Below are 15,000 nucleotides of genomic sequence, written 5' to 3'. Positions count from 1 at the left end.
TTCATCATTAAATGCTTACTACAAGGCAGTGTTGCTGATGAAATGGTGCAGGGGCACACCCTCGTGGACAAAATGCTTACAGCACCTGGTATTCCCAGGCGGTCTCCCATCCAAGTACTAACCAGGCCCGACCCTGCTTCGCTTCCGAAATCAGACGAGACCGGGCGTACCCAGGCTGGTATGGCCGTATGCGAGAAACAATCTCTTGCTACAACATATATAGTCAAAGTGAGTGTGATAAACAGACATTGCATTTTCACCAATTAGATAAGCAGCTTGAACTTTGTGTCACTGAAAAAGTAGAAGAAATTATAAACACTGTTCCCATCACTTTTTAGCACAGGTAGTTGGATAAAATACAAACTTTATTTCCTTTCATCATTTGAACAGGGCAAAGGAGCACAAAGCACACACAAGCTGCATTCAGCAACAATATTCTTGTTTGTCTTATAAATACAAGGCAGATGCTAATTGAAAACACAAGGAAATTTGATCCTATTAAAAAGGCAGGAAGCTGCATTTAGTCAATTCATCATTAAATGCTTACTACAAGGCAGTGTTGCTGATGAAATAGTGCAGGGGCACACCCTCGTGGACAAAATGCTTACAGCACCTGGTATTCCCAGGCGGTCTCCCATCCAAGTACTAACCAGGCCCGACCCTGCTTCGCTTCCGAGATCAGACAAGATCGGGCGTACCCAGGCTGGTATGGCCGTAAGCGAGAAACACTCTCTTGCTACAACATATATAGTCAAAGTGAGTCTGATAAAACAGACATTTAGTCAATTCATCATTAAATGCTTAATACAAGGCAGTGTTGCTGATGAAATAGTGCAAGAGCACCCCCTCGTGGACAAAATGCTTACAGCACCTGGTATTCCCAGGCGGTCTCCCATCCAAGTACTAACCAGGCCCGACCCTGCTTCGCTTCCGAAATCAGACGAGACCGGGCGTACCCAGGCTGGTATGGCCGTATGCGAGAAACAATCTCTTGCTACAACATATATAGTCAAAGTGAGTGTGATAAACAGACATTGCATTTTCACCAATTAGATAAGCAGCTTGAACTTTGTGTCACTGAAAAAGTAGAAGAAATTATAAACACTGTTCCCATCACTTTTTAGCACAGGTAGTTGGATAAAATACAAACTTTATTTCCTTTCATCATTTGAACAGGGCAAAGGAGCACAAAGCACACACAAGCTGCATTCAGCAACAATATTCTTGTTTGTCTTATAAATACAAGGCAGATGCTAATTGAAAACACAAGGAAATTTGATCCTATTAAAAAGGCAGGAAGCTGCATTTAGTCAATTCATCATTAAATGCTTACTACAAGGCAGTGTTGCTGATGAAATAGTGCAGGGGCACACCCTCGTGGACAAAATGCTTACAGCACCTGGTATTCCCAGGCGGTCTCCCATCCAAGTACTAACCAGGCCCGACCCTGCTTCGCTTCCGAGATCAGACAAGATCGGGCGTACCCAGGCTGGTATGGCCGTAAGCGAGAAACAATCTCTTGCTACAACATATATAGTCAAAGTGAGTCTGATAAAACAGACATTTAGTCAATTCATCATTAAATGCTTAATACAAGGCAGTGTTGCTGATGAAATAGTGCAAGAGCACCCCCTCGTGGACAAAATGCTTACAGCACCTGGTATTCCCAGGCGGTCTCCCATCCAAGTACTAACCAGACCCGACCCTGCTTAGCTTCCGAGATCAGACGAGATCGGGCGTACCCAGGCTGGTATGGCCGTAAGCGAGAAACAATCTCTTGCTACAACATATATAGTCAAAATGAGTCTGATAAACAGACATTGCATTTTCACCAATTAGATAAGCAGCTTGAACTTTGTGTCACTGAAAAAGTAGAAGAAATTATAAACACTGTTCCCATCACTTTTTAGCACAGGTAGTTGGATAAAATACAAACTTTATTTCCTTTCATCATTTGAACAGGGCAAAGGAGCACAAAGCACACACAAGCTGCATTCAGCAACAATATTCTTGTTTGTCTTATAAATACAAGGCAGATGCTAATTGAAAACACAAGGAAATTTGATGCTATTAAAAATGCAGGAAGCTGCATTTAGTCAATTCATCATTAAATGCTTACTACAAGGCAGTGTTGCTGATGAAATAGTGCAGGGGCACACCCTCGTGGACAAAATGCTTACAGCACCTGGTATTCCCAGGCGGTCTCCCATCCAAGTACTAACCAGGCCCGACCCTGCTTCGCTTCCGAGATCAGACGAGATCGGGCGTACCCAGGCTGGTATGGCCGTAAGCGAGAAACAATCTCTTGCTACAACATATATAGTCAAAGTGAGTGTGATAAACAGACATTGCATTTTCACCAATTAGATAAGCAGCTTGAACTTTGTGTCACTGAAAAAGTAGAAGAAATTACAAACACTGTTCCCATCACTTTTTAGCACAGGTAGTTGGATAAAATACAAACTTTATTTCCTTTCATCATTTGAACAGGGCAAAGGAGCACAAAGCACACACAAGCTGCATTCAGCAACAATATTCTTGTTTGTCTTATAAATACAAGGCAGATGCTAATTGAAAACACAAGGAAATTTGATCCTATTAAAAAGGCAGGAAGCTGCATTTAGTCAATTCATCATTAAATGCTTACTACAAGGCAGTGTTGCTGATGAAATAGTGCAGGGGCACACCCTCGTGGACAAAATGCTTACAGCACCTGGTATTCCCAGGCGGTCTCCCATCCAAGTACTAACCAGGCCCGACCCTGCTTAGCTTCCGAGATCAGACGAGATCGGGCGTACCCAGGCTGGTATGGCCGTAAGCGAGAAACAATCTCTTGCTACAACATATATAGTCAAAATGAGTCTGATAAACAGACATTGCATTTTCACCAATTAGATAAGCAGCTTGAACTTTGTGTCACTGAAAAAGTAGAAGAAATTATAAACACTGTTCCCATCACTTTTTAGCACAGGTAGTTGGATAAAATACAAACTTTATTTCCTTTCATCATTTGAACAGGGCAAAGGAGCACAAAGCACACACAAGCTGCATTCAGCAACAATATTCTTGTTTGTCTTATAAATACAAGGCAGATGCTAATTGAAAACACAAGGAAATTTGATCCTATTAAAAAGGCAGGAAGCTGCATTTAGTCAATTCATCATTAAATGCTTACTACAAGGCAGTGTTGCTGATGAAATAGTGCAGGGGCACACCCTCGTGGACAAAATGCTTACAGCACCTGGTATTCCCAGGCGGTCTCCCATCCAAGTACTAACCAGGCCCGACCCTGCTTCGCTTCCGAAATCAGACGAGATCGGGCGTACCCAGGCTGGTATGGCCGTATGCGAGAAACAATCTCTTGCTACAACATATATAGTCAAAGTGAGTGTGATAAACAGACATTGCATTTTCACCAATTAGATAAGCAGCTTGAACTTTGTGTCACTGAAAAAGTAGAAGAAATTATAAACACAGTTCCCATCACTTTTTAGCACAGGTAGTTGGATAAAATACAAACTTTATTTCCTTTCATCATTTGAACAGGGCAAAGGAGCACAAAGCACACACAAGCTGCATTCAGCAACAATATTCTTGTTTGTCTTATAAATACAAGGCAGATGCTAATTGAAAACACAAGGAAATTTGATCCTATTAAAAAGGCAGGAAGCTGCATTTAGTCAATTCATCATTAAATGCTTACTACAAGGCAGTGTTGCTGATGAAATAGTGCAGGGGCACACCCTCGTGGACAAAATGCTTACAGCACCTGGTATTCCCAGGCGGTCTCCCATCCAAGTACTAACCAGGCCCGACCCTGCTTCGCTTCCGAAATCAGACGAGATCGGGCGTACCCAGGCTGGTATGGCCGTATGCGAGAAACAATCTCTTGCTACAACATATATAGTCAAAGTGAGTGTGATAAACAGACATTGCATTTTCACCAATTAGATAAGCAGCTTGAACTTTGTGTCACTGAAAAAGTAGAAGAAATTACAAACACTGTTCCCATCACTTTTTAGCACAGGTAGTTGGATAAAATACAAACTTTATTTCCTTTCATCATTTGAACAGGGCAAAGGAGCACAAAGCACACACAAGCTGCATTCAGCAACAATATTCTTGTTTGTCTTATAAATACAAGGCAGATGCTAATTGAAAACACAAGGAAATTTGATCCTATTAAAAAGGCAGGAAGCTGCATTTAGTCAATTCATCATTAAATGCTTACTACAAGGCAGTGTTGCTGATGAAATAGTGCAGGGGCACACCCTCGTGGACAAAATGCTTACAGCACCTGGTATTCCCAGGCGGTCTCCCATCCAAGTACTAACCAGGCCCGACCCTGCTTAGCTTCCGAGATCAGACGAGATCGGGCGTACCCAGGCTGGTATGGCCGTAAGCGAGAAACAATCTCTTGCTACAACATATATAGTCAAAATGAGTCTGATAAACAGACATTGCATTTTCACCAATTAGATAAGCAGCTTGAACTTTGTGTCACTGAAAAAGTAGAAGAAATTATAAACACTGTTCCCATCACTTTTTAGCACAGGTAGTTGGATAAAATACAAACTTTATTTCCTTTCATCATTTGAACAGGGCAAAGGAGCACAAAGCACACACAAGCTGCATTCAGCAACAATATTCTTGTTTGTCTTATAAATACAAGGCAGATGCTAATTGAAAACACAAGGAAATTTGATCCTATTAAAAAGGCAGGAAGCTGCATTTAGTCAATTCATCATTAAATGCTTACTACAAGGCAGTGTTGCTGATGAAATAGTGCAGGGGCACACCCTCGTGGACAAAATGCTTACAGCACCTGGTATTCCCAGGCGGTCTCCCATCCAAGTACTAACCAGGCCCGACCCTGCTTCGCTTCCGAAATCAGACGAGATCGGGCGTACCCAGGCTGGTATGGCCGTATGCGAGAAACAATCTCTTGCTACAACATATATAGTCAAAGTGAGTGTGATAAACAGACATTGCATTTTCACCAATTAGATAAGCAGCTTGAACTTTGTGTCACTGAAAAAGTAGAAGAAATTATAAACACAGTTCCCATCACTTTTTAGCACAGGTAGTTGGATAAAATACAAACTTTATTTCCTTTCATCATTTGAACAGGGCAAAGGAGCACAAAGCACACACAAGCTGCATTCAGCAACAATATTCTTGTTTGTCTTATAAATACAAGGCAGATGCTAATTGAAAACACAAGGAAATTTGATCCTATTAAAAAGGCAGGAAGCTGCATTTAGTCAATTCATCATTAAATGCTTACTACAAGGCAGTGTTGCTGATGAAATAGTGCAGGGGCACACCCTCGTGGACAAAATGCTTACAGCACCTGGTATTCCCAGGCGGTCTCCCATCCAAGTACTAACCAGGCCCGACCCTGCTTCGCTTCCGAAATCAGACGAGATCGGGCGTACCCAGGCTGGTATGGCCGTATGCGAGAAACAATCTCTTGCTACAACATATATAGTCAAAGTGAGTGTGATAAACAGACATTGCATTTTCACCAATTAGATAAGCAGCTTGAACTTTGTGTCACTGAAAAAGTAGAAGAAATTATAAACACTGTTCCCATCACTTTTTAGCACAGGTAGTTGGATAAAATACAAACTTTATTTCCTTTCATCATTTGAACAGGGCAAAGGAGCACAAAGCACACACAAGCTGCATTCAGCAACAATATTCTTGTTTGTCTTATAAATACAAGGCAGATGCTAATTGAAAACACAAGGAAATTTGATCCTATTAAAAAGGCAGGAAGCTGCATTTAGTCAATTCATCATTAAATGCTTACTACAAGGCAGTGTTGCTGATGAAATAGTGCAGGGGCACACCCTCGTGGACAAAATGCTTACAGCACCTGGTATTCCCAGGCGGTCTCCCATCCAAGTACTAACCAGGCCCGACCCTGCTTCGCTTCCGAGATCAGACAAGATCGGGCGTACCCAGGCTGGTATGGCCGTAAGCGAGAAACAATCTCTTGCTACAACATATATAGTCAAAGTGAGTCTGATAAAACAGACATTTAGTCAATTCATCATTAAATGCTTAATACAAGGCAGTGTTGCTGATGAAATAGTGCAAGAGCACCCCCTCGTGGACAAAATGCTTACAGCACCTGGTATTCCCAGGCGGTCTCCCATCCAAGTACTAACCAGGCCCGACCCTGCTTCGCTTCCGAGATCAGACGAGATCGGGCGTACCCAGGCTGGTATGGCCGTAAGCGAGAAACAATCTCTTGCTACAACATATATAGTCAAAGTGAGTGTGATAAACAGACATTGCATTTTCACCAATTAGATAAGCAGCTTGAACTTTGTGTCACTGAAAAAGTAGAAGAAATTACAAACACTGTTCCCATCACTTTTTAGCACAGGTAGTTGGATAAAATACAAACTTTATTTCCTTTCATCATTTGAACAGGGCAAAGGAGCACAAAGCACACACAAGCTGCATTCAGCAACAATATTCTTGTTTGTCTTATAAATACAAGGCAGATGCTAATTGAAAACACAAGGAAATTTGATCCTATTAAAAAGGCAGGAAGCTGCATTTAGTCAATTCATCATTAAATGCTTACTACAAGGCAGTGTTGCTGATGAAATAGTGCAGGGGCACACCCTCGTGGACAAAATGCTTACAGCACCTGGTATTCCCAGGCGGTCTCCCATCCAAGTACTAACCAGGCCCGACCCTGCTTAGCTTCCGAGATCAGACGAGATCGGGCGTACCCAGGCTGGTATGGCCGTAAGCGAGAAACAATCTCTTGCTACAACATATATAGTCAAAATGAGTCTGATAAACAGACATTGCATTTTCACCAATTAGATAAGCAGCTTGAACTTTGTGTCACTGAAAAAGTAGAAGAAATTATAAACACTGTTCCCATCACTTTTTAGCACAGGTAGTTGGATAAAATACAAACTTTATTTCCTTTCATCATTTGAACAGGGCAAAGGAGCACAAAGCACACACAAGCTGCATTCAGCAACAATATTCTTGTTTGTCTTATAAATACAAGGCAGATGCTAATTGAAAACACAAGGAAATTTGATCCTATTAAAAAGGCAGGAAGCTGCATTTAGTCAATTCATCATTAAATGCTTACTACAAGGCAGTGTTGCTGATGAAATAGTGCAGGGGCACACCCTCGTGGACAAAATGCTTACAGCACCTGGTATTCCCAGGCGGTCTCCCATCCAAGTACTAACCAGGCCCGACCCTGCTTCGCTTCCGAAATCAGACGAGATCGGGCGTACCCAGGCTGGTATGGCCGTATGCGAGAAACAATCTCTTGCTACAACATATATAGTCAAAGTGAGTGTGATAAACAGACATTGCATTTTCACCAATTAGATAAGCAGCTTGAACTTTGTGTCACTGAAAAAGTAGAAGAAATTATAAACACAGTTCCCATCACTTTTTAGCACAGGTAGTTGGATAAAATACAAACTTTATTTCCTTTCATCATTTGAACAGGGCAAAGGAGCACAAAGCACACACAAGCTGCATTCAGCAACAATATTCTTGTTTGTCTTATAAATACAAGGCAGATGCTAATTGAAAACACAAGGAAATTTGATCCTATTAAAAAGGCAGGAAGCTGCATTTAGTCAATTCATCATTAAATGCTTACTACAAGGCAGTGTTGCTGATGAAATAGTGCAGGGGCACACCCTCGTGGACAAAATGCTTACAGCACCTGGTATTCCCAGGCGGTCTCCCATCCAAGTACTAACCAGGCCCGACCCTGCTTCGCTTCCGAAATCAGACGAGATCGGGCGTACCCAGGCTGGTATGGCCGTATGCGAGAAACAATCTCTTGCTACAACATATATAGTCAAAGTGAGTGTGATAAACAGACATTGCATTTTCACCAATTAGATAAGCAGCTTGAACTTTGTGTCACTGAAAAAGTAGAAGAAATTATAAACACTGTTCCCATCACTTTTTAGCACAGGTAGTTGGATAAAATACAAACTTTATTTCCTTTCATCATTTGAACAGGGCAAAGGAGCACAAAGCACACACAAGCTGCATTCAGCAACAATATTCTTGTTTGTCTTATAAATACAAGGCAGATGCTAATTGAAAACACAAGGAAATTTGATCCTATTAAAAAGGCAGGAAGCTGCATTTAGTCAATTCATCATTAAATGCTTACTACAAGGCAGTGTTGCTGATGAAATAGTGCAGGGGCACACCCTCGTGGACAAAATGCTTACAGCACCTGGTATTCCCAGGCGGTCTCCCATCCAAGTACTAACCAGGCCCGACCCTGCTTCGCTTCCGAAATCAGACGAGATCGGGCGTACCCAGGCTGGTATGGCCGTATGCGAGAAACAATCTCTTGCTACAACATATATAGTCAAAGTGAGTGTGATAAACAGACATTGCATTTTCACCAATTAGATAAGCAGCTTGAACTTTGTGTCACTGAAAAAGTAGAAGAAATTATAAACACAGTTCCCATCACTTTTTAGCACAGGTAGTTGGATAAAATACAAACTTTATTTCCTTTCATCATTTGAACAGGGCAAAGGAGCACAAAGCACACACAAGCTGCATTCAGCAACAATATTCTTGTTTGTCTTATAAATACAAGGCAGATGCTAATTGAAAACACAAGGAAATTTGATCCTATTAAAAAGGCAGGAAGCTGCATTTAGTCAATTCATCATTAAATGCTTACTACAAGGCAGTGTTGCTGATGAAATATTGCAGGGGCACACCCTCGTGGACAAAATGCTTACAGCACCTGGTATTCCCAGGCGGTCTCCCATCCAAGTACTAACCAGGCCCGACCCTGCTTCGCTTCCGAAATCAGACGAGATCGGGCGTACCCAGGCTGGTATGGCCGTATGCGAGAAACAATCTCTTGCTACAACATATATAGTCAAAGTGAGTGTGATAAACAGACATTGCATTTTCACCAATTAGATAAGCAGCTTGAACTTTGTGTCACTGAAAAAGTAGAAGAAATTATAAACACAGTTCCCATCACTTTTTAGCACAGGTAGTTGGATAAAATACAAACTTTATTTCCTTTCATCATTTGAACAGGGCAAAGGAGCACAAAGCACACACAAGCTGCATTCAGCAACAATATTCTTGTTTGTCTTATAAATACAAGGCAGATGCTAATTGAAAACACAAGGAAATTTGATCCTATTAAAAAGGCAGGAAGCTGCATTTAGTCAATTCATCATTAAATGCTTACTACAAGGCAGTGTTGCTGATGAAATAGTGCAGGGGCACACCCTCGTGGACAAAATGCTTACAGCACCTGGTATTCCCAGGCGGTCTCCCATCCAAGTACTAACCAGGCCCGACCCTGCTTCGCTTCCGAAATCAGACGAGATCGGGCGTACCCAGGCTGGTATGGCCGTATGCGAGAAACAATCTCTTGCTACAACATATATAGTCAAAGTGAGTGTGATAAACAGACATTGCATTTTCACCAATTAGATAAGCAGCTTGAACTTTGTGTCACTGAAAAAGTAGAAGAAATTATAAACACTGTTCCCATCACTTTTTAGCACAGGTAGTTGGATAAAATACAAACTTTATTTCCTTTCATCATTTGAACAGGGCAAAGGAGCACAAAGCACACACAAGCTGCATTCAGCAACAATATTCTTGTTTGTCTTATAAATACAAGGCAGATGCTAATTGAAAACACAAGGAAATTTGATCCTATTAAAAAGGCAGGAAGCTGCATTTAGTCAATTCATCATTAAATGCTTACTACAAGGCAGTGTTGCTGATGAAATAGTGCAGGGGCACACCCTCGTGGACAAAATGCTTACAGCACCTGGTATTCCCAGGCGGTCTCCCATCCAAGTACTAACCAGGCCCGACCCTGCTTCGCTTCCGAAATCAGACGAGATCGGGCGTACCCAGGCTGGTATGGCCGTATGCGAGAAACAATCTCTTGCTACAACATATATAGTCAAAGTGAGTGTGATAAACAGACATTGCATTTTCACCAATTAGATAAGCAGCTTGAACTTTGTGTCACTGAAAAAGTAGAAGAAATTATAAACACAGTTCCCATCACTTTTTAGCACAGGTAGTTGGATAAAATACAAACTTTATTTCCTTTCATCATTTGAACAGGGCAAAGGAGCACAAAGCACACACAAGCTGCATTCAGCAACAATATTCTTGTTTGTCTTATAAATACAAGGCAGATGCTAATTGAAAACACAAGGAAATTTGATCCTATTAAAAAGGCAGGAAGCTGCATTTAGTCAATTCATCATTAAATGCTTACTACAAGGCAGTGTTGCTGATGAAATAGTGCAGGGGCACACCCTCGTGGACAAAATGCTTACAGCACCTGGTATTCCCAGGCGGTCTCCCATCCAAGTACTAACCAGGCCCGACCCTGCTTCGCTTCCGAAATCAGACGAGATCGGGCGTACCCAGGCTGGTATGGCCGTATGCGAGAAACAATCTCTTGCTACAACATATATAGTCAAAGTGAGTGTGATAAACAGACATTGCATTTTCACCAATTAGATAAGCAGCTTGAACTTTGTGTCACTGAAAAAGTAGAAGAAATTATAAACACTGTTCCCATCACTTTTTAGCACAGGTAGTTGGATAAAATACAAACTTTATTTCCTTTCATCATTTGAACAGGGCAAAGGAGCACAAAGCACACACAAGCTGCATTCAGCAACAATATTCTTGTTTGTCTTATAAATACAAGGCAGATGCTAATTGAAAACACAAGGAAATTTGATCCTATTAAAAAGGCAGGAAGCTGCATTTAGTCAATTCATCATTAAATGCTTACTACAAGGCAGTGTTGCTGATGAAATAGTGCAGGGGCACACCCTCGTGGACAAAATGCTTACAGCACCTGGTATTCCCAGGCGGTCTCCCATCCAAGTACTAACCAGGCCCGACCCTGCTTCGCTTCCGAAATCAGACGAGATCGGGCGTACCCAGGCTGGTATGGCCGTATGCGAGAAACAATCTCTTGCTACAACATATATAGTCAAAGTGAGTGTGATAAACAGACATTGCATTTTCACCAATTAGATAAGCAGCTTGAACTTTGTGTCACTGAAAAAGTAGAAGAAATTACAAACACTGTTCCCATCACTTTTTAGCACAGGTAGTTGGATAAAATACAAACTTTATTTCCTTTCATCATTTGAACAGGGCAAAGGAGCACAAAGCACACACAAGCTGCATTCAGCAACAATATTCTTGTTTGTCTTATAAATACAAGGCAGATGCTAATTGAAAACACAAGGAAATTTGATCCTATTAAAAAGGCAGGAAGCTGCATTTAGTCAATTCATCATTAAATGCTTACTACAAGGCAGTGTTGCTGATGAAATAGTGCAGGGGCACACCCTCGTGGACAAAATGCTTACAGCACCTGGTATTCCCAGGCGGTCTCCCATCCAAGTAGTAACCAGGCCCGACCCTGCTTAGCTTCCGAGATCAGACGAGATCGGGCGTACCCAGGCTGGTATGGCCGTAAGCGAGAAACAATCTCTTGCTACAACATATATAGTCAAAATGAGTCTGATAAACAGACATTGCATTTTCACCAATTAGATAAGCAGCTTGAACTTTGTGTCACTGAAAAAGTAGAAGAAATTATAAACACTGTTCCCATCACTTTTTAGCACAGGTAGTTGGATAAAATACAAACTTTATTTCCTTTCATCATTTGAACAGGGCAAAGGAGCACAAAGCACACACAAGCTGCATTCAGCAACAATATTCTTGTTTGTCTTATAAATACAAGGCAGATGCTAATTGAAAACACAAGGAAATTTGATCCTATTAAAAAGGCAGGACGCTGCATTTAGTCAATTCATCATTAAATGCTTACTACAAGGCAGTGTTGCTGATGAAATAGTGCAGGGGCACACCCTCGTGGACAAAATGCTTACAGCACCTGGTATTCCCAGGCGGTCTCCCATCCAAGTACTAACCAGGCCCGACCCTGCTTAGCTTCCGAGATCAGACGAGATCGGGCGTACCCAGGCTGGTATGGCCGTAAGCGAGAAACAATCTCTTGCTACAACATATATAGTCAAAATGAGTCTGATAAACAGACATTGCATTTTCACCAATTAGATAAGCAGCTTGAACTTTGTGTCACTGAAAAAGTAGAAGAAATTATAAACACTGTTCCCATCACTTTTTAGCACAGGTAGTTGGATAAAATACAAACTTTATTTCCTTTCATCATTTGAACAGGGCAAAGGAGCACAAAGCACACACAAGCTGCATTCAGCAACAATATTCTTGTTTGTCTTATAAATACAAGGCAGATGCTAATTGAAAACACAAGGAAATTTGATCCTATTAAAAAGGCAGGAAGCTGCATTTAGTCAATTCATCATTAAATGCTTACTACAAGGCAGTGTTGCTGATGAAATAGTGCAGGGGCACACCCTCGTGGACAAAATGCTTACAGCACCTGGTATTCCCAGGCGGTCTCCCATCCAAGTACTAACCAGGCCCGACCCTGCTTCGCTTCCGAAATCAGACGAGATCGGGCGTACCCAGGCTGGTATGGCCGTATGCGAGAAACAATCTCTTGCTACAACATATATAGTCAAAGTGAGTGTGATAAACAGACATTGCATTTTCACCAATTAGATAAGCAGCTTGAACTTTGTGTCACTGAAAAAGTAGAAGAAATTATAAACACAGTTCCCATCACTTTTTAGCACAGGTAGTTGGATAAAATACAAACTTTATTTCCTTTCATCATTTGAACAGGGCAAAGGAGCACAAAGCACACACAAGCTGCATTCAGCAACAATATTCTTGTTTGTCTTATAAATACAAGGCAGATGCTAATTGAAAACACAAGGAAATTTGATCCTATTAAAAAGGCAGGAAGCTGCATTTAGTCAATTCATCATTAAATGCTTACTACAAGGCAGTGTTGCTGATGAAATAGTGCAGGGGCACACCCTCGTGGACAAAATGCTTACAGCACCTGGTATTCCCAGGCGGTCTCCCATCCAAGTACTAACCAGGCCCGACCCTGCTTCGCTTCCGAAATCAGACGAGATCGGGCGTACCCAGGCTGATATGGCCGTATGCGAGAAACAATCTCTTGCTACAACATATATAGTCAAAGTGAGTCTGATAAAACAGACATTTAGTCAATTCATCATTAAATGCTTAATACAAGGCAGTGTTGCTGATGAAATAGTGCAAGAGCACCCCCTCGTGGACAAAATGCTTACAGCACCTGCTATTCCCAGGCGGTCTCCCATCCAAGTACTAACCAGGCCCGACCCTGCTTAGCTTCCGAGATCAGACGAGATCGGGCGTACCCAGGCTGGTATGGCCGTAAGCGAGAAACAATCTCTTGCTACAACATATATAGTCAAAGTGAGTGTGATAAACAGACATTGCATTTTCACCAATTAGATAAGCAGCTTGAACTTTGTGTCACTGAAAAAGTAGAAGAAATTACAAACACTGTTCCCATCACTTTTTAGCACAGGTAGTTGGATAAAATACAAACTTTATTTCCTTTCATCATTTGAACAGGGCAAAGGAGCACAAAGCACACACAAGCTGCATTCAGCAACAATATTCTTGTTTGTCTTATAAATACAAGGCAGATGCTAATTGAAAACACAAGGAAATTTGATCCTATTAAAAAGGCAGGAAGCTGCATTTAGTCAATTCATCATTAAATGCTTACTACAAGGCAGTGTTGCTGATGAAATAGTGCAGGGGCACACCCTCGTGGACAAAATGCTTACAGCACCTGGTATTCCCAGGCGGTCTCACATCCAAGTACTAACCAGGCCCGACCCTGCTTAGCTTCCGAGATCAGACGAGATCGGGCGTACCCAGGCTGGTATGGCCGTAAGCGAGAAACAATCTCTTGCTACAACATATATAGTCAAAATGAGTCTGATAAACAGACATTGCATTTTCACCAATTAGATAAGCAGCTTGAACTTTGTGTCACTGAAAAAGTAGAAGAAATTATAAACACTGTTCCCATCACTTTTTAGCACAGGTAGTTGGATAAAATACAAACTTTATTTCCTTTCATCATTTGAACAGGGCAAAGGAGCACAAAGCACACACAAGCTGCATTCAGCAACAATATTCTTGTTTGTCTTATAAATACAAGGCAGATGCTAATTGAAAACACAAGGAAATTTGATCCTATTAAAAAGGCAGGAAGCTGCATTTAGTCAATTCATCATTAAATGCTTACTACAAGGCAGTGTTGCTGATGAAATAGTGCAGGGGCACACCCTCGTGGACAAAATGCTTACAGCACCTGGTATTCCCAGGCGGTCTCCCATCCAAGTACTAACCAGGCCCGACCCTGCTTCGCTTCCGAAATCAGACGAGATCGGGCGTACCCAGGCTGGTATGGCCGTATGCGAGAAACAATCTCTTGCTACAACATATATAGTCAAAGTGAGTGTGATAAACAGACATTGCATTTTCACCAATTAGATAAGCAGCTTGAACTTTGTGTCACTGAAAAAGTAGAAGAAATTATAAACACAGTTCCCATCACTTTTTAGCACAGGTAGTTGGATAAAATACAAACTTTATTTCCTTTCATCATTTGAACAGGGCAAAGGAGCACAAAGCACACACAAGCTGCATTCAGCAACAATATTCTTGTTTGTCTTATAAATACAAGGCAGATGCTAATTGAAAACACAAGGAAATTTGATCCTATTAAAAAGGCAGGAAGCTGCATTTAGTCAATTCATCATTAAATGCTTACTACAAGGCAGTGTTGCTGATGAAATAGTGCAGGGGCACACCCTCGTGGACAAAATGCTTACAGCACCTGGTATTCCCAGGCGGTCTCCCATCCAAGTACTAACCAGACCCGACCCTGCTTAGCTTCCGAGATCAGACGAGATCGGGCGTACCCAGGATGGTATGGCCGTAAGCGAGAAACAATCTCTTGCTACAACATATATAGTCAAAGTGAGTCTGATA

General features: G+C 41.6%; 31 non-coding genes across 31 annotated transcripts; all 31 read right to left on the bottom strand.

The window, feature by feature from the left end:
* Positions 1-73: 73 nt before the first annotated feature.
* Positions 74-192, bottom strand: LOC145852504 (5S ribosomal RNA). Its single transcript, XR_014374360.1, has one exon. It is a non-coding gene; the product is annotated as a 5S ribosomal RNA (ribosomal RNA).
* Positions 193-601: 409 nt separating this feature from the next.
* Positions 602-720, bottom strand: LOC145886654 (5S ribosomal RNA). Its single transcript, XR_014398239.1, has one exon. It is a non-coding gene; the product is annotated as a 5S ribosomal RNA (ribosomal RNA).
* A 139-nt stretch (positions 721-859) lies between these two features.
* On the bottom strand, positions 860-978 carry LOC145852503 (5S ribosomal RNA). Its single transcript, XR_014374359.1, has one exon. It is a non-coding gene; the product is annotated as a 5S ribosomal RNA (ribosomal RNA).
* Positions 979-1,387: 409 nt separating this feature from the next.
* LOC145886652 (5S ribosomal RNA) lies at positions 1,388-1,506 on the bottom strand. Its single transcript, XR_014398237.1, has one exon. It is a non-coding gene; the product is annotated as a 5S ribosomal RNA (ribosomal RNA).
* Positions 1,507-1,645: 139 nt separating this feature from the next.
* On the bottom strand, positions 1,646-1,764 carry LOC145884458 (5S ribosomal RNA). The gene has a single exon (XR_014396036.1). It is a non-coding gene; the product is annotated as a 5S ribosomal RNA (ribosomal RNA).
* Positions 1,765-2,173: 409 nt separating this feature from the next.
* Positions 2,174-2,292, bottom strand: LOC145882600 (5S ribosomal RNA). Its single transcript, XR_014394168.1, has one exon. It is a non-coding gene; the product is annotated as a 5S ribosomal RNA (ribosomal RNA).
* Positions 2,293-2,701: 409 nt separating this feature from the next.
* LOC145854478 (5S ribosomal RNA) lies at positions 2,702-2,820 on the bottom strand. The gene has a single exon (XR_014375363.1). It is a non-coding gene; the product is annotated as a 5S ribosomal RNA (ribosomal RNA).
* Positions 2,821-3,229: 409 nt separating this feature from the next.
* LOC145851295 (5S ribosomal RNA) lies at positions 3,230-3,348 on the bottom strand. Its single transcript, XR_014373145.1, has one exon. It is a non-coding gene; the product is annotated as a 5S ribosomal RNA (ribosomal RNA).
* A 409-nt stretch (positions 3,349-3,757) lies between these two features.
* LOC145851294 (5S ribosomal RNA) lies at positions 3,758-3,876 on the bottom strand. Its single transcript, XR_014373144.1, has one exon. It is a non-coding gene; the product is annotated as a 5S ribosomal RNA (ribosomal RNA).
* A 409-nt stretch (positions 3,877-4,285) lies between these two features.
* LOC145854477 (5S ribosomal RNA) lies at positions 4,286-4,404 on the bottom strand. The gene has a single exon (XR_014375362.1). It is a non-coding gene; the product is annotated as a 5S ribosomal RNA (ribosomal RNA).
* Positions 4,405-4,813: 409 nt separating this feature from the next.
* LOC145851292 (5S ribosomal RNA) lies at positions 4,814-4,932 on the bottom strand. Its single transcript, XR_014373142.1, has one exon. It is a non-coding gene; the product is annotated as a 5S ribosomal RNA (ribosomal RNA).
* Positions 4,933-5,341: 409 nt separating this feature from the next.
* Positions 5,342-5,460, bottom strand: LOC145851291 (5S ribosomal RNA). Its single transcript, XR_014373141.1, has one exon. It is a non-coding gene; the product is annotated as a 5S ribosomal RNA (ribosomal RNA).
* Positions 5,461-5,869: 409 nt separating this feature from the next.
* LOC145886651 (5S ribosomal RNA) lies at positions 5,870-5,988 on the bottom strand. Its single transcript, XR_014398236.1, has one exon. It is a non-coding gene; the product is annotated as a 5S ribosomal RNA (ribosomal RNA).
* Positions 5,989-6,127: 139 nt separating this feature from the next.
* LOC145882599 (5S ribosomal RNA) lies at positions 6,128-6,246 on the bottom strand. The gene has a single exon (XR_014394167.1). It is a non-coding gene; the product is annotated as a 5S ribosomal RNA (ribosomal RNA).
* A 409-nt stretch (positions 6,247-6,655) lies between these two features.
* On the bottom strand, positions 6,656-6,774 carry LOC145854476 (5S ribosomal RNA). The gene has a single exon (XR_014375361.1). It is a non-coding gene; the product is annotated as a 5S ribosomal RNA (ribosomal RNA).
* A 409-nt stretch (positions 6,775-7,183) lies between these two features.
* LOC145851290 (5S ribosomal RNA) lies at positions 7,184-7,302 on the bottom strand. Its single transcript, XR_014373140.1, has one exon. It is a non-coding gene; the product is annotated as a 5S ribosomal RNA (ribosomal RNA).
* A 409-nt stretch (positions 7,303-7,711) lies between these two features.
* On the bottom strand, positions 7,712-7,830 carry LOC145851289 (5S ribosomal RNA). The gene has a single exon (XR_014373139.1). It is a non-coding gene; the product is annotated as a 5S ribosomal RNA (ribosomal RNA).
* Positions 7,831-8,239: 409 nt separating this feature from the next.
* On the bottom strand, positions 8,240-8,358 carry LOC145851288 (5S ribosomal RNA). Its single transcript, XR_014373138.1, has one exon. It is a non-coding gene; the product is annotated as a 5S ribosomal RNA (ribosomal RNA).
* Positions 8,359-8,767: 409 nt separating this feature from the next.
* Positions 8,768-8,886, bottom strand: LOC145851286 (5S ribosomal RNA). The gene has a single exon (XR_014373136.1). It is a non-coding gene; the product is annotated as a 5S ribosomal RNA (ribosomal RNA).
* A 409-nt stretch (positions 8,887-9,295) lies between these two features.
* LOC145851285 (5S ribosomal RNA) lies at positions 9,296-9,414 on the bottom strand. Its single transcript, XR_014373135.1, has one exon. It is a non-coding gene; the product is annotated as a 5S ribosomal RNA (ribosomal RNA).
* A 409-nt stretch (positions 9,415-9,823) lies between these two features.
* LOC145851284 (5S ribosomal RNA) lies at positions 9,824-9,942 on the bottom strand. The gene has a single exon (XR_014373134.1). It is a non-coding gene; the product is annotated as a 5S ribosomal RNA (ribosomal RNA).
* A 409-nt stretch (positions 9,943-10,351) lies between these two features.
* Positions 10,352-10,470, bottom strand: LOC145851283 (5S ribosomal RNA). Its single transcript, XR_014373133.1, has one exon. It is a non-coding gene; the product is annotated as a 5S ribosomal RNA (ribosomal RNA).
* Positions 10,471-10,879: 409 nt separating this feature from the next.
* On the bottom strand, positions 10,880-10,998 carry LOC145851282 (5S ribosomal RNA). Its single transcript, XR_014373132.1, has one exon. It is a non-coding gene; the product is annotated as a 5S ribosomal RNA (ribosomal RNA).
* Positions 10,999-11,407: 409 nt separating this feature from the next.
* LOC145885192 (5S ribosomal RNA) lies at positions 11,408-11,526 on the bottom strand. The gene has a single exon (XR_014396773.1). It is a non-coding gene; the product is annotated as a 5S ribosomal RNA (ribosomal RNA).
* Positions 11,527-11,935: 409 nt separating this feature from the next.
* LOC145854475 (5S ribosomal RNA) lies at positions 11,936-12,054 on the bottom strand. Its single transcript, XR_014375360.1, has one exon. It is a non-coding gene; the product is annotated as a 5S ribosomal RNA (ribosomal RNA).
* Positions 12,055-12,463: 409 nt separating this feature from the next.
* On the bottom strand, positions 12,464-12,582 carry LOC145851280 (5S ribosomal RNA). The gene has a single exon (XR_014373130.1). It is a non-coding gene; the product is annotated as a 5S ribosomal RNA (ribosomal RNA).
* Positions 12,583-12,991: 409 nt separating this feature from the next.
* LOC145852514 (5S ribosomal RNA) lies at positions 12,992-13,110 on the bottom strand. The gene has a single exon (XR_014374370.1). It is a non-coding gene; the product is annotated as a 5S ribosomal RNA (ribosomal RNA).
* Positions 13,111-13,249: 139 nt separating this feature from the next.
* Positions 13,250-13,368, bottom strand: LOC145884542 (5S ribosomal RNA). The gene has a single exon (XR_014396120.1). It is a non-coding gene; the product is annotated as a 5S ribosomal RNA (ribosomal RNA).
* A 409-nt stretch (positions 13,369-13,777) lies between these two features.
* Positions 13,778-13,896, bottom strand: LOC145886508 (5S ribosomal RNA). The gene has a single exon (XR_014398093.1). It is a non-coding gene; the product is annotated as a 5S ribosomal RNA (ribosomal RNA).
* A 409-nt stretch (positions 13,897-14,305) lies between these two features.
* LOC145851279 (5S ribosomal RNA) lies at positions 14,306-14,424 on the bottom strand. The gene has a single exon (XR_014373129.1). It is a non-coding gene; the product is annotated as a 5S ribosomal RNA (ribosomal RNA).
* Positions 14,425-14,833: 409 nt separating this feature from the next.
* Positions 14,834-14,952, bottom strand: LOC145881579 (5S ribosomal RNA). Its single transcript, XR_014393152.1, has one exon. It is a non-coding gene; the product is annotated as a 5S ribosomal RNA (ribosomal RNA).
* Positions 14,953-15,000: the final 48 nt, after the last annotated feature.

The sequence above is a fragment of the Salmo salar genome, chromosome 08 (genome assembly GCF_965601325.2).
Source record: "Salmo salar chromosome 08, fSalSal1, whole genome shotgun sequence".
Classification (NCBI taxonomy): domain Eukaryota; kingdom Metazoa; phylum Chordata; class Actinopteri; order Salmoniformes; family Salmonidae; genus Salmo; species Salmo salar.
Note: the sequence above shows the minus strand (reverse complement) of the source record. Positions and strands in the feature narration are given on the sequence as shown.